The sequence below is a fragment of the Spea bombifrons genome, chromosome 7, assembly GCF_027358695.1.
Source record: "Spea bombifrons isolate aSpeBom1 chromosome 7, aSpeBom1.2.pri, whole genome shotgun sequence".
NCBI lineage: Eukaryota > Metazoa > Chordata > Amphibia > Anura > Pelobatidae > Spea > Spea bombifrons.
The window spans coordinates 40,462,285-40,479,205 of NC_071093.1; the positions used below are offsets into that span (position 1 = coordinate 40,462,285).

General features: G+C 42.3%; 1 protein-coding gene across 1 annotated transcript in view; it reads right to left on the reverse strand.

Moving 5' to 3' along the window:
• The window catches only part of MAD1L1 (mitotic arrest deficient 1 like 1), a 229,047-nt gene that overhangs the window by 59,869 nt on the left and 152,257 nt on the right, over positions 1–16,921 (reverse strand). The window lies entirely within an intron of this gene.

Here is a 16,921-nt window from a genome sequence, read left to right on the forward strand (position 1 = left end):
ACCTAAGCACTTTTTAAAAAAAAAAAAATAATTTTAGCAGAAATTAGAAAGAATTCAATAGTTCCAAGAACCTGGCTGAGTTCAGCAGAACCCTGCAGCTGTCCAACATCAAAATCCACAAGACCCTGCAGCTAGAAAGGTTGTGGGCGATCACCCTTGGTAAAAAGCCAACATACCTAGTCCAAGGACTAGTACCATGAGACTATTTGTTCAGCTATAAATCAGCTTTATTTCGTAATTATTTTTTGGTAGTGAGGGGTTACAGACAGAAAGACAAACACCTAACACATTTGTTGCGATTACAGGTATAATGAAAGAGCGTGTGCTTATAGGAATACCGGAGCCCTGACAGACGCTCTACAATATCCTTGTTAAAACATTTTAATGGCCATTGAGGCCAGCTAAACACCGGCGATCTGGGAAAAAAACACTTTTGAACAGATTTATTGAGCAGTAGAAATGTGTCCGATACCTAATGAAACAGAAACCTAATGACTGCGAGCGAGGCCCTGATCTGAAAATATTGGATGCTCGGTAGGTATTGACCAATGGTCACCAGAATACACCCAGACAGACAGCTTGCGATCTATCCTCTACACCATTAACGCTGCAACGCTGACATCACTTGTCAGGTTTTTCAACAACAAAAGGTGGGAGAGTTTGTTAAAGACGTAAAATTAGCAAAGGAACCTGGTGGTCTTTCCTCCGCTGGTGATATCAGGGCCCTCTCTTTTTGGAGGATCAGACGACGGGAAGGAAAGGCACTTCTCACACTACGTCAATGCTGTCCAAAAACCCTTTAGAGTGGAAATTTACAATGCCATACGAAACCGGTCCATAAAGCACAGAACGTCCTTCTTACATCCGGGCTGCTGGGTTCTGCTGAGCTACTGAAAGTTAATAAACGGAACACTCACGGGATAAACCGAGTCGCGGCTTTGGATGTTTTGGGTCCAATTCCAGAAAGATAGGTCTGTATACTAAGAGCTTTTAGGAGTGTATTTAACTAACTTTATACCTCTACACCTCTTGCTTCTTCCGCTGGAATACAATTATTTTTATGGATTAAACTCTACAGCAACAGACATTTCAGACAAGTGAAGTAAGACCCTCAAGATTCTTTTATATTGCCTTCCACTTTCCTTTTATTCGCGCTGAACCAGTAAATATACCGTAATTACAAGGAGCTTTTTACTGGAGGACTCGTTTGCAAGAGCTTAATGTGTATTTATTCCTTCATTAATAAGGGGGTCCTTTAAGTACACAATATTGAACCTGACGTCCCGTCCTGATTGGATAAGGGATTTTTTTCTAATGATTCTAGAGCTCAGGAAAGCAGCGATCCTTCCCACGGAGTCAGTCTGCCTATTGTGACCTCATGCAATTAGATTAATATTTAAAGCCTGGGATGGTGAACTTCAAGACTCACAAACTATTGAGACCAGGGTTTTGGGGGCGGACCCTGACACAAGCAAGCCAGTTTCAAGCATTTTAATGATCCACCTGTGTTAAAGCAGGAACCCTGGAGCTGATGCCAGAGTCCATATATGTTACGTTCTTGGAACATAATCTCACTGTTGCCATGAAAGTAAACCGGACTCAATTTACATCACCATATGAATGGCTTAGCCCGATGTAAGTGCGAGGACTGCCTGTGCTCAGATACACCTGAATGAAAGACACCAATGCAATTCTCTGAGACAACCGAGGTTGTTTGGGTGTTATTAAGGTGAAGCGGTTTTTGTTTTGATTGTAGCCCCGTAATTCTTTTTTCACATTAAATAAGGTTTTTTTTACTCTCATAAGCTGGTTTAACGAGCCCGTCACCAACCTGCCACGCGTTTCTTTTTAATTACCGCAAAAATGCAAAAACAAACGAAAACAATACATATTCCCAGATGTTTCCTCCGCAGTAGTAACGCGCCTAATTACTATTTATCCACACAGAGCCACAGAAAGGGGAAAAAAAAAGTCATTAAAATTCAAACACTCTGAAAACGCAGCTCAGAATGACCTATAATTACCAGCGCGATCCAAAGATACCGCGAATGTATCGACAGAGGCATAACACTAATATGCAAGTAATAATTAAAGAAAGCGCTCGGATGCAGAGACGTAAAATGTTCTTCACACGGCGGAGTCGGTGGATACCTTTGCGTTTTCCAGGGCCAAAATAAGCCACTCGGGGATATTAGTCGGGTTTAATAACAGCTTGCGCTGTCGGAAGGGGCGTATGGCAGATACCAAATCCGGCCATTGGAGGAATTAAAGGGTTAATGGGGTAAGCGGCTGTGTCTGGGACATGGGGACCAGGAATCCAGGCATCCTCATATCCTGGTGGTCCGGAAGAAGGTAGACCTTTGTCAACGATGGAGTAGGTCTTGTTTCTGGCTAATCTGCGCTGTAGAGGGTGACGAGGCACGAGATGACAACCGGTAACCTCAGCTTGTAAAACAGAGATCCCAGCCATCGGAGAACCTGATCTCCTGCTCTACACCACATCTTCAGAGACTAAAGGGACACTTTAATGCATGTGACAGCTGAGGCCCCTTTATCATTGGTATCCCCCTTGTAAACCTTCTAAATGGATTTGCTCTTTTCCCCACCTCGAGATTTCTGCCGTGCAGAAGAGGCATTCAGATAAACACATCATGCACGTGATATACCCACCTCTGCCTCGAGCATGAACGTTTGGGGGTCTTACGCGACCCACCTGCACATGATCCGAAAGCAGCTAATTGACTGTATGAAACGAGGGAAGAAGGAGGAAGGTGCAGCTTTTCCTAAGGCAAGTACATTTATCCATTTTCTTAGGTTGGAAGAAGGCACATTCATTGCTAAGGGGGCTCCCGGGACCCTGGAGTGCTCCTTTTACTCTGAAATCCGGTCTCACGCGTATACCGGCAAACTCCGAATGCTAGTTCTGGAGCCTCAATGTGAGTGCTGCTCCCCATTCTTATGTCGGCTGTATCTGGATGAATGGACAGATTCACAAGGTCTGGATCTGCCTCCTACGCATCTTACTATCCCCTTAGCATCGCAGTTACTGTGTTTCTCACGGGTATATCATAGGTGGATTCCCTGCATGAATACAGGTGAGTTAAATGAAGCAAAGTTGCAGTTCTTTTTCCGTTCGTCATTAGAGCATTTTTTGTGAAGGGTCTCTGGGCCATCTCGTTTAGAAAGCTTCCTCCTATCCACATCTACAGTGTCCATATCAATGGGTGTACGGCTTTAACCGGCCAATCCGAATAACTTAGCGACTCCTAAGCGATACCAAAACTTGGTCCGATACATCGAAATGTAATTCATTAAGGATGTTATTCTGAGAGGTAAATTAACCGATCATTATACAGACCGTGGGACGCACACAGCACGATTCTCGAAATCAATCTCTGCTTACAATGGACGGGAAATCGTTGCCGTTTGAAAGCTCTTTATCGGCCTTTTGTGAAACGTAAGGTGGTCTCGTTCGAGCTCTTTAGGCAAACAGGTGTGTGGACGCGGGAGCCGGTCTGCGGCAACAGACAAGACACCGAAGATTAAACAGACAATAGCCGGCTGATTGCGGCTTATAAAGCTCTGTGAGGACGGAAAGCGTTTGCTGAGATGGGAAACAATACGCCGGGTTTAGATGAGGAAGATCCACTTTGCTTTCTCGAGTTGAATTAAAATGAACGCAGGGCATGTCGCAGCGCTTATTACAAAAAAAAGTCGCATAAACAGTCGTTTTTATTCAAGAAAACTGCCAATGTCAACGATCTCTGCCAATAGACCCGTCTGAAATATATTGAAGAACGTGAATTCATGTATTGAAAGCATCTCATCTGTTGGCTGCTGCAGTAACAGGGCTGCAGCTTCTAGGCCAGGTAAAGTATCTATTAGCAATATTAATATTTTGTTTCAAAGGAGCTTCTGATAATTGTTTCTGTGCCCTAGACATAAAGCGGGTTTCTGATAAATATATATTGTTGACCTTTACTTATTTTTGGTGACAGGTTCACTTTACGAGAAATATAAACACATCGGAGAACAGGTTTTTATTTTTAACTCCTTAACCAACTGATGGCATTTAAGACGCCAATTCTAATCCCGCCGCTCCCCTGTTTCTATAAAATTGCACGGTTCTTACGATTTCAATCTGCGACTAAAAAAAAAAATCAATAAGCTCATTCACTTATCGAACTTTCCTGGGACTTCTCATCGGGCCGCGTCACAGCCGTATCATTTTCAAAAATGGCAATTAAAAGCCGGCGATGGAGATAAAACACAACCAACAAATTTTAGAGGTGAATTCATTTTTCAGTGGCTGCCCTGGATTTAAAACATCTCAGATTTAATGGGTTAATTTTGCATTAGAAATAAAATAAATAATTAGAATACATTCTCAGGCGGTGACTAATTGTTTTTTGGCTACCTGGCCATCCCCGTATTATCCATAGATTATACTTCTAGAAATGTAGGAAATTTGAGAACAAATAAGCGGTAATACAAAAAAACTCCCGGCAACTTACACCGGTCGTCCTTTAAGTCGAATCCTCGGCTACTGTGTTTATGAAGCACGTTCCAGGCACCTGCTACTAAATAGACATTTCTGCATATGATCGCTTCTTGAATGTTTAACCGCTAAGCAAACTAAATCAGCCGAGGAACCGACTCCACAACCACCTCAAGTTCACTCTTTCACTTGACGGAGGTTTCTAAACACCCGCTATCTCAAGAGCAGCAACTTGATCTGGTGATACTTTGTAGCCTATGCGGTGTTTTAGTCTAGGAAGGCATCGCAAGGAGGACAGCGGGATGTCCATCAGAGAAGTGAAGAACTTGGACCCTCCAAGACAGATGTTGAGATGTTTCCTCCTTCTTGTGGCAGCATTGTGACCACTCATGGGATGTGACGTCCTACACCATCGCCTAAACTCTACGCCATCGGCTAAACTCACCGCTGCTTCCTCAACTAAAGCAGAGTTGACTTCCGCAAGGAACATCCAACAGGTTCCCGAAACAAGATGAAGTTTAGGGCATCAGGTAAGTGGAGTGGACGCTAGGCTTGACCAAATGTGCCCCCGTCCCAATTAAATACATCACTAGGACATGCCTGAGATGCATGTAAGAATATAAATCTCACTTTTGTCTACTTTATTGAGCCCCAAACACGCGACACGTTTTATTCTGTCTAGTTCATTTCTTAAAAGCGCTTTTCTAGAAACCAGGCAATAATAGGAAAATGAAAAATACTTTAATCACATTTTTACTGTTGGATATACGGTGAAGAATATAGAAACGCAACAGGAATATATATAAAAGCTGAAGGGAGAGGGAGAGAAAGGTATGAAAATAATAATGGAGAGTTGCTTGGAAGCATCGGCGGGATGAATTATACACCGAGACCGTAGCTTCCAGGAAGAAAGTTTGGGTACGGACGTGCGCTGAAAAATTACTGTGTCGGAAATCAATATCTGTGCAATATGTGGTCGCTAAAACAAAAAAAATAAATAAAAAGAAAAAATATATCCCCACTGGCACGTAATTTCAAACACTTACTGTACATTAACTTCAATGAATAATTCACACTATTTGAGATAAATAAAATATAGAACGAGCTTTGTTTGCGTCTGAATAATGTCCTGGCGGTTTCTCCCGCCGCGTTTCAGTCTCTTCTGCTTCTCGTGTTGGGGGGGGGGGTGATTTATCACAGCTGTCCGCGTAGCCTCAGCCTGTATTACGCAGCCCGGGATCTCAATCATGTCAACGTACAGAAGGGAGTTTTGAGCCATAAAGGAATATCGATTGTTCAAACCCAATAGGGGGGGAAAAGTGCAGCGTTGCAGCCTGCCATTATACGGCGCGCGACATCGCAGTATTTCACCGCATCGCCAGGTATCCGTCGCAAACCCCGTCCATCGCATCTCTTCTAGAGCAGCCGGACTGAGGCTTTGTTTGTGCCCCACAATACATGCACACATGGTTTTTGCCCCAATCTCGGGGTGAAGGGGCAGATTCTCAGGGTCACGCAGTCTGGAGCTGACCTACACATAGATCAGACTCCTAAACTGATGCTTTTGCTACCAACAAGTTATGGTTGATATCCCTGCTTGAATGCAGGTGACTCAATTAAGCACCTTTAAATAATGGCAAGTCCAGGTTTCCACGAGCCCCGCTCTTAGCCCCATTTGGGTAACACATTTGGCCGGTTATTACATAGAATCTTTACAACGGTCAATTAAAGGGTTAATGTTTCAAAAGTCTCAGAATCAGCTCATCAAGCAAGTTCCCAGTTATATATATATATATATTATACATGGCAACAAAGACGCGACATAGTGACAGCTATTTATATAATCGAGGAAGAACAAAAGGAGGGGAGGTAGTGAGAATTTAATTCCAAAGGAGGTAGTGGAGAGGGACTGTCTCTCCTGAACTAGAGTAGTTGGGTGGTAACGTGGGGTCTAACAAATCAATATACAGAGTTTGTCAGCACCAAGGTATGACAAACTTGTAACCGGCATTAAAAATTCACCTCTGTGTTATCAGTGGCCCATGAAATGGCAAATCACTTGCAAATTACGATCCTGTTGATTGAGCAGGCATCGGCGCCATGTCCCTACTCAGGGAATTTGCATAATGCAAAAGGGCTGCTTCTTCTTCTTCGGAGAATTGTTAAGGCTGTTATGGAAATAACTCTATAATCAGCTGCTCCCCCCGCATGTATCAAAACACCAATCTCATTTGTTTGCACCCCGGAATAGCGGCCGGCGCTTAACATCCGCAAAGTTGCTCAGAAAGTTTTACGGAGACCCGAGTCACCCGATTCACCAGGACTGGGCTGTCGCTTAATAAAAAGCACTTGGCGTGACGCAGCAGGGCATAGACTTCAAGCTACGCTTAATAATACCTTCCAGCCTACCCGTCACTAAACCCACTACCCCGTCCCTCGCTAATTAACCCCTACCCCGCCAGAGAGACCTTTCCTAGCGTACAAGCAAAGAAAGCAAAGGGTAACATGCAGATTAAGGGACGGCAGGTGAGGGGCAGGATAGAACTATAACGGGATGGAAATAACCCCCTGGCGCAGTATACAGTAATAACCCCCAGCACTGTATACAGTAATAACCTCCCGGCGCTGTATACAGTAATTTAGTCTGTTCCTCTCCACGCATTAGTCAGAGTGTCCAGCTGGGTGATTAAGACTGAGCAATTCTATTCCTCACAGGAAGTATGAATCAATCAGATACTGGCAATAAAAGAATTTGGAAGGAGTCCCCCTTTAAGGCCGAAGATGCGCAGACATTGCTAATGGTGTATATAGCATGTAAAATGACATATGGTTCTCCCATGAGCGTTTGCACCTTTAATTGAGAGGAAAAAACCCCTCTTGATTCTCTGCACTTTGGCCACGGAAAGCTTGCTTGACATTTGCTTTGCACTCGTCGCGAGGACTAATGGCGTCGCCCCCATCGGGAGCGCAGGGGGGGCCGGCGAAACGAAAGGACAAGCTCTCCTGCCTGTGTTTGCAGACAGCGGAGGCACAGTATGAGCTTGCTTTTTCTTTCTCCGACTTCTGACGAATGCATGTCTCATCAATAGCATTCTGCTGCTCGGAGAGAGGGAGCCCGCTGATCTTACAGAGCCGGAGCGCGAGCGGAAAGCACAAAGCCGTTTAGAAGCTCTGCCCCTCTGAACCTTCTACGCTCTTCTCTCCCATTAGGCAGTCAGGCATTATTACAGAGACATGATCGCAGTGTGCGTCTAGGTCACCGTGCCTTCCTTCCCGGCAAGATCTAAAAAGCCGCGTCTTTGTCGTCTTCCATGGCTAAGCAAACAACTTGTGCTGAACAACATTTAAAAAAAAAAAGTCAAACACAACCGGCTATTGTATACCGGCTGACCGATGCAGGGGGTAGAGGAAAAGACTGGGGGGGGGGGGGACTTCACGTAACAATAAAATATTAGAAAATTAATTAATATTGATACGTTTGAAGCTAAAGAAACAAACGGCCACGTAATTGTAATTGATTATTAGAGCGGTCGGTGTGTTCAATGGAGCAGCTAACTGGAAGTCTCATCTGTACCGAAATGACCACAGGTTCATCTACTTTTTACAGTTTTATACATTAAATAAGAGAATACTATTGTGTTTACCGATTAAAATAAGCTATAGTTTCGGCACTTTTGTTAAGTTGCTGATTGGTTCGGCCTTAAGAATGGAGAGAACGTCAGGAAACTAATTGTTACGCAAGTCGTGCCATGTTCTGCGCCCAACATAAAACTTTCTTAAGGTCAAGTAGCCCCTTTCCTTAATTTTACCAAATACCTCCAAAAGAATGATACTGGTTAAAAAAAATGTAAAAGCTGTAAGCAGTTTTAAATAATGAGTTTAGTCTTAGTAAAAGCTGTGGTGGCAACATCTCCACTTGAAGAAGCCACCAGAGATGCCTTCACCCAGATCAGCCATCGCATTCCCCACGTGGTGGGCTACACACGTGCCTAGGGGAAAACAATTTTGAAAATGTCCATCCCTGATTAAATAAACCCTGCCTACTATAACATAACCTTTAAGATTGTAGGGATTTAGCTATGAATTTTATTTTTATTTGTGGGAAATATCTCCTAAGATAGTTTGATAGACCAATTTTCCAATTAATTCCCTCCATTACAACCATTAAAGTAAAACATGATATAAAGTCATGTACGGAAGTTACCACGTCCATTCCGCAGCTCCCCCTTTGGTTAAATTACCATGGGCATTACAAGATTTAACTACAGCCCAATGTTCTGGCCCGGGGCACAATCTGCAGTCTCTGACAGTAATGTGTTGTTTAAAAAATTCGGGCTGATAATTGGTTTAATGCAGCCTTCTATAATTATTTTGGTCTCCAAGGGCTTTATTGATGATTTAGAAACTACTCGACTATACTTCAGATGAAACAATTTGCACTTTTTTTTCCACTTTCAGTCCATTCTCTTGATGTCGTTAATCCCTTTTTGTTCTGTATTAAAAAGGAACAATTTAATCAGACAGATGTGTCTCAATCAGGAGATTTGTGAATAGTATGAGATGTGTCACTGGGGTGAAGATAGATGGGGGGGTTAAGCTTGGTTAGTGTTTGGGGCCCTGATATTGTGCATATAGAGCCCCCCTAACTCTACAGGTCCCAACATGGGAGGACAGGCCATTTTGAAGTATCCAGTGCTTACCTCCCCTTCTCGGAGGTACGCCAGCGGAATCCTAATCCATCCAATCCTAGTCTGTGTAGTGAGGTGGGAGTAATGCTTAACATAAATAAGTATCACAATAATATAGAATTTTATTAAATCCCCTAAAATGAGGTTTATTGACAAAAAGGTCAAATCCTTCCCAAAGCTATACCCCCCCCCCATGATGGCGGCCGATAGTCTTAGTTTTCCGTTCTTAGTGGTGGTAATGGGACCATAAAGACCCTAAAGCTTTGTGTAGGATACTAAGGACTGTTCTTCTTCTTCTTATTAAAGGGGAGAGTATGCCCGCAGGAGACTTTCCTTGGATAAATTAACTTTCTGCTTCATATATTAGGCCGTCCGCCATTTAAAGCGTTTGAGTTGCCGTGTGGTTAGGTGTAATTCACTCTTTTTTTTTTTTCTATAAAATATTTGTGTTTTGAATAAAAGTTAAGTTTTATTTACCTCTCTTTTTTTTAATGCAGATTAAGTAATCACACCACAGTTAGAGAAACGAAGGCCTCACCTCTACTCAATAAGTGAAATTCGTTCCCAAACGATAAATTATTCATACCATGCTAATTTCCAAACTATTTCAGTTTTCAATGCATGAATTATTGATACGCAACATTAAATATTAATTTCATTTTATTAGAAAATTTGGAAGCTGGGCAGTAAAGCTTAATTGTAATGGTTTGTCACGGAAATCTAATTAGGGTTTTAGGAGAGGATATGGCTACGCTCCATACCAAGGAGACCAGCGTCACCAAAGGGAGCCGCGGCGTCGGCACGTGCGGTTAACGAAGCGTCACGCTCTTCTGTTCAGTAGCCCGGGTTACAGGGGAAAAAGTGAAAAAGATGTATGCAAAAATCTAATGGTAAAAAAAAAAAAGACTATACATAAGTTCTTCTGTGGCAGTTTTGGTTAGAACCCCTTGAATTGAAGCTCCAGGTTCTACAACACATTGTACACATAAGGATTGAGACCAAGGAACATTTCTTCTTTTATCTTCCTGATCATTATTTTTAAGTGGAAAAAAATCAACTTGAAGAAAAGATGATACCAAGTGCATGGACTGCATAGAAAGACAGAAAATAAAGCTTTGGCCTACTAATTTCATCAGGAGAACCGTCCAACAGATGTCCTTCAGCCGTACATGATGGAGCAAAACACGAAAGCATCTTCCACGAAAGGGAAAAAAGTGTTACGGAAGATGCAACGAGAGGGATACAGGTGGTTGTGGGAAAATTAACCGAAGGAACCCAATTCATGTGCTGATATATTTCAAGAAAAAAAAAACATGGAGGTCTGCCACGCCGGGAATGAGCTCAGATATTCATGTGTTCATTTTACTAGCACCATGGGTAAAAAAAAAATTGCCGTTCATGCTCTGCAAACGTTGAGTTGATCGCGGCTGACAGCTTCGCCATACAGAATGAAGTGAGAAGCTGTGAACCAGTCACTGGAGTAATGGGCTACAGACGCCAAACATATATATGCACGGATAATATAAAAACCCAGGGGTGTCCTATGGTTTTTCCGTGCCCTCAGCCTGAACCTCCCTCCAGTCAGTCGCACGGATTTCAGGCACAGTTCCTTGAACCCAGAGACACTTAATGATGTCTCCGACACTCTAAAAGATGATCAATTTCTTTTGACTGTATCCAGCTTGGTTCATACCTCCTGTCATTGTCCACTAACTGCTAACGCCATGAATTATTTGTGAAATAGGTGATCTACAGGGTTATGGAACTCCATCATTTTGATAAAATACATTTATACCATCACCGAGATGTCATTAACTCCAATAATTCAATGCATCGCCCTCGAGGCAAAGCACGCTATGGGATTCCATACAAACCTCTATATACCCGCCGCTCACGTCAAAACCCAGAGCGTTCCCAGGTATGGCAAAAGGCGGCAAAGCTAATTCATTGCCTGTCCAAAGGTCCTATCCTTCTCCTCCTTGCGCCTTATAACACAGACGGATTGATGTTGAACAGGTGGGATTCTAATAGGAATTCTAGGTTCTTCCTAAGATTAAGAGGCACCTTTTCTATTTACCCCACCACGCAAATGGCCCCGGCTGACAATATCATAAATGTCTGTGTTTCGGGACACTTTTGTTCCGGACTGTTCCAGAAATTGCAGGGTTTAGTCCAGAGATGACAAGGCAGCCCTGGAATTACATGGAAATGAGCAGATTTTCCTTGTATGTCACTATTAGACCATTGACTACTCAGTAGGTCGAGTGGTTAGCGTCTAAAGAAAAGCGTTTTCTGGTGTTATTATTATTTTTCTCTTTTTTTCCCCCATTTCTCACTTTTTACCAGAAAATGATTTTAAAACACACCAGCCATTATAACACGAAGGATTATTAGTTAGAAACGTCCCTGGAATGACACAGACCCAGCAGCGGCTCCTGACACATAATATCTTTTGAGCACAATTTCGAAAATGCTAACAAGAATGGAAAGAAATGGTAAATAGATAAAATTGGCGGTGCTTTGATTTCTTAGCAAATTCATTTTGTCTGCTGAAAGCACAAGTCATATAAATGATCAATAACTCTCACTGGTTTTATGCCCGGAAAAAAAAAATCACAGCTATTTTTAGTGTAAAAGAGAAGATCACATTTTTAGGATTAAATATATATATATATATATATATATATATATATATATAATATATATTAATATATATACCGCATTACAAAACATCTATGTTCTGGTGATGGCGGCTATATATTTCCTGCTTGTACCGTGATATTCCGGACTGCCCCCCCCATGGAGTTCTTTCACTTTGGAGGAAGCTGATTGGCTCAGAGGAAGAGCAAAAAAAGGAAAGCGATTACTTATGCAGGTTTAGCCTCAAATGCCCTGAATACAGATAAACCGAGCTAAAACCGCCATCGCATTTAAATTAAATACCAGTAAAACAATAACACTAATTGCAAAAAAAAATGTAAAAAATCTATGCAGTTTTAATGAATATATTTAACGATGCTGAAAGCTATATGGGCGGCAGGGACTGTTTAAACACGGCGTAGCGCCCGTTCCCTGGTAAAAGTAAGTTTTACAGCTTGGCAGAGACATGTAAACTTTCCCATAAACGTGTTTTATCCTAGCTGTACCTTCTACCGAAAGACAGCTGGGCTGCATATAAAACATAGTAACGGCAGACAAACGAATCCCTTCCGATTCAGTAACTATTTCTTCCGCCTTTATTCTCAGCTTCCAGAACGATAGGATTATATTCACCGTGAAATTCATAGGTGCTTCTTACAGGCAGGTGTACTTGGGACTGACCGCCATACGGGGTCTCCTGCAAACTTCTCAATGTGTAGGGTTTCCCCCCGGATCATCGGATCTGGAGGGCAAATTTTGACCAAAAGGGACACAATTTCCCCAAAAACACATTAGGAGTAAATTCCAACGTGTTCCCCAGTAGTTACCCCTGGAGGGTGAGGCTCCAAACCCGAAACTACCAAGGAACCCAGAATTACACAAAGGCTTACTTTGTAATAGACCCTGCAGTCCTATCATTCTTTCGGAACGCCGAGGATCATAGGAATTGTAGTTTGAACAGAGCTGGGAAGTTTACCGATGACACAAAAAAGCAAATGTAGCCCCGGAATCAAGTCGAGCAATATTCACAAGTAATAGCTTTTTTGGCATTTAATATCTGAGTTTCTTCTTTTGCTTTCATTGTCATACCAAGTACTCCCACGCGGTTACTGCGTGATTCACACACACAGAACACAAACAGCCACAGTTTAAATGTAAATATAATTATAGAGAAAACTAGACAGATTCCCATTAAAAATAAAATAAAATAAAAAACAGCAGCCGCGCTCTGTATAGGGCTCGGTTTCAGCAGGTGCCGGCTCACATTATATCCCACGATTATATCTGCTGTATGATTAGCAGAAATGTCTATGAATTTGCAATTCATCTCTCCCTGGCCGTAATCAGAGCCTCATTATCTAGTTTTCGCGTTATTGTGCTGCGGATGAATGCCGAAGGTTCGCTACCTGCGGCCCGCGTAGACAGTCAGGAAAGTTTAGGCAATCCGGGGACAAAAGTGGCTGGTTCTCTGCCAGATGTATGTACAATACCTCCCAACAGTCCCTGTTTTCACGGGACAGTCCTGATCTTCGGTACCATCCAGCTGTCCCGCTTTTGTGGGCAGTGGAGATCCTCTGATCGCCCCCTGACCAGCTCAGGGACCTGTAAATTCAAGCAGAGACCTCCATCGCGGCCTACTTCCGACGCTAGCAGGGGTGGCCACACGACCCCAACACGAGTGTCGGGATTTGGGTATGAAAATATGCCTTTTCTTTCATTTTTTTTTTAACTTTTTATTACAGTCTAGGTTTCGGGTGGTCTGCAGAACTTTTGATTGGGGTACTATAGATAAGAATACATTAGGAAAGAAGGTGCCTGCCCCATGGAGCTTACAATCTAATCATTTAGCCGTTTAAAATGGTTGGACGTGTGCAACAAGACAAGGGCTGTAAACAGGACTGAATTGCTTTCTCCACATGAACACAGCCCATAAACCAACGCAACGTATCTGTCATCAGGGGCAATATTTTAACCGCTTACGCTTGTCACGGGGTGTAGGGCTCTGCGGTAACTCGCCTTAATGCATCCCTCTCACACCTTGTAACTCAAAGACCTTTTACAGATTAACTCTACATATCATGCTCCATACGCAGAAATCCTCCGCACCTCTCCGCAGGGATCTGGGTCATTTGTTTTAGGTTAGGGCTTTAACACACACACGGGGAGACAGATAAGAGTCGGCGGCTCCGGCAACATTACACGAAACCCGCATTTTACACCGAATTCCGGACCGATCGTTAATGGGGACCCGCCGCTGTCTCAGCTTCTAACGTAAAGATATTCATTTATAGAGAATGCATTAATTTCACAATCAATCGGCAACCATCAGCAATTTAGCAACAGAGCTTAACGGAACAGGAAGTGGGGGCGACTGCCCCGTGACGCGCACGTTATTACATATATTTGGTTTATTTCAAGCTGTAAACACAGTTACAAAGGTTTATTTAGAGGGAAAAAAACAACAGACCTGCTTCAAACGATTTGAGGTAAATGATTTGAAAATTGTAATTAAAATATTGAGGTTAATTACTTGTACAAATGAGACTTTTCAGTACGACTAGGATATGGCTCACAGAGGAAATATTCCTTCAGAAGCCTCAAAATGAAAGGATTGAGCAAGAAAAGTAAAAAACCAAGACCTTGACAAACTTTTGGCCTGGCGGGGGGTGGAGAGAGCGCACCACAGGCGCATGTTTTGTCAAATGCGCAGAGAAAAATAATAATAATAATAAAAATAGACAAGAGATAGAGGCGGATGCTGGATCTACAGTACAAAGCAGACCAGGGCTGGCCATCTGGCACATCGGGGCAAATGCCCAGTGGGCCACAGATGGTGCGTGAGCATAAAAACACAACGTGCGGTGTCTCATATCCAGCTGTTGGACGCACTCATGTCATTTGGCAATTTGGCAGCTGCTGGCCTTAAAGTGCCAGGGTCGTCAGTCTGTCCCTGGTGCAAAACGGTCAGCGTAAAACACAGAATCAAAAAAGTGGTAAAAAATGTAAAAAAAAGCAAAAAAGGAAAAGAAAAAACAATAAAAAAAAAAGCAAAAGAAAAAACTAGGTATGGATAGTTGAGAGTCCAACGGACAGGGGTGGCGACGCCATCAAACCCGAATATTAGCAAAAGATCCGACATACAAACATGGCTGCCGCAATAATGAGATAAAGACATGACAAGTTTCTCCACTTATGGATTATCTCCACCTGATAAAACATAAGCATACGTTGTGTCATACTTAGAAGTCACAATGCACTTTTGTTGAACAAATTCATTTTACATGCCACATATATTATTCATTAGTGACAGTGGGCTTCCAGAAACCTAATTCCCAGCACAGTAGAAAAAAAAAACAGAAATCAACTTTTTTCCCCTAAAACTCATGTTTTATTGACTCATTTCTGAGTCAAATCAGTCATTTTTTTCGAGACAAATTTCTCTTACATTTCGAGCCCCTTCATATTTTGTTTTCGGAGTAATGTCAGCCTATTAGATGCAGCTGATCTATGCGGCAAGCTCGCCTTGCTCAACCATAATGAATAGCTCTAATGGAAGTACATTAACCGGGAGGAGAAAATGCATGTTTCAGAAGATTTCAGAAGACTTATTGAAAGAAACTTTTCCGCTGCACTTTAAGTTTTTTTTTCTTCTTCATTCTTTTTTCTTTCAGCCATCAATTAGGAAAAGAACCCACGCAGCATCGTATTTTCCCTAGCAAATCTTAAAGTATTTCCCTTTTTACGTGACTTTGAAAGATGCCAGACCCCAAAGGCTGTGCAATTTGAAAAAAATAATAATTGTAAAAATTAAATAATGATAATAGCATCATGTTTCTTGAAAGTCCATGATGCTAGATTTCCTCGAGACATGTTCTCTCTTTCACATTCACACTTCCATTATCCCAAAGACCCCTTTGAGGGTACAGAGGGACAAATGGTGGCCATTAGGGAACCACAGCTCTAAGTGTTTTTCTTGGCGTCTCAGGATTACAACTACCATGGTAGCATTTTGCCATGAAATCACAACATAAGGTGAAGAAGGAGAACTTCCAAGCCTCAATGTAGGCTGGGTTACCATTCAAATAATGGCCATAGCTGTAGGAATGATCCAGAGTTTCTGGGTGAAGCCCTGTTTTCCCAGACTATCTTCTTCTTTCTCTACGGAGGAGAATAGTGTTTGGAGTTTCTTCTGGAAACATGCACCCAGGCCTAGACTGGCCATCTGGCGCACTAGGCTAATACCCAGTGGGCCGCTGGCCAACACCGTCAAATACAAGCTGAATATCCAGCCGTCAGCCAAAGTGACCTCACTGGAAGGCCACCACTCTAAAGTACCAGGGCTGCCCCGCCATCCCCAGTCCAGAAGCCTCCAGGTCTCACTCATGTTTGGACAACATTAAACCAAGGGCTGTAAAGTTTACAGGAGGAAAAAAATGTTTCATAAAAGCGGCCAACAAAGTTTTAACTGTTACTTACATATTAAAAAAAAAAAAAAAACCCCTTCAAGGATTGGTATTCCTCAGTGTCTCTGCCCTTACTGAAACACAAAATACACCATGTATACAATTTACCCAAATATAACGCTTTATTAAAAATGTAATTTACCTGAATAAAAAAAAAAAAAAAAGAAGAAGAAAAATCGTACTTAATAAAACAAAGGCCATTACTGGATTTCAGTATTATTTTGGTTATAATATTAAAAAGGTAAGAAGGATTTATTTCGAAAGGATGTGTGAGGTCACACACCTTTAACTTGGTTAAGTTCCATCATTAAACTAATTAAAAGAAAAGGAATTTACAAGTAATTCACCCTAATCACGATCACTTACATTTTGTCAGAAGGCCCTTGTACCATTTGCTCAGCCTACGGAAATTTGATTAGTTTTGATTAACATTTTAGATCTGCGCCGTGACCTCATTTCTGATTGTTCTTCTTCGAACTTGAAGGGTGTCAGGCGGATCCTTTAACCTCTCCGGTTTCTTCAGACTTTGCAGGTGAAATAAATACCTCGGGAGCTTGGCGAGGTGAAACATGTCATTGTCACAAGCGAGCGTGTCAATGTGTTTAATATTATACCCCGATACCGTATCGGCG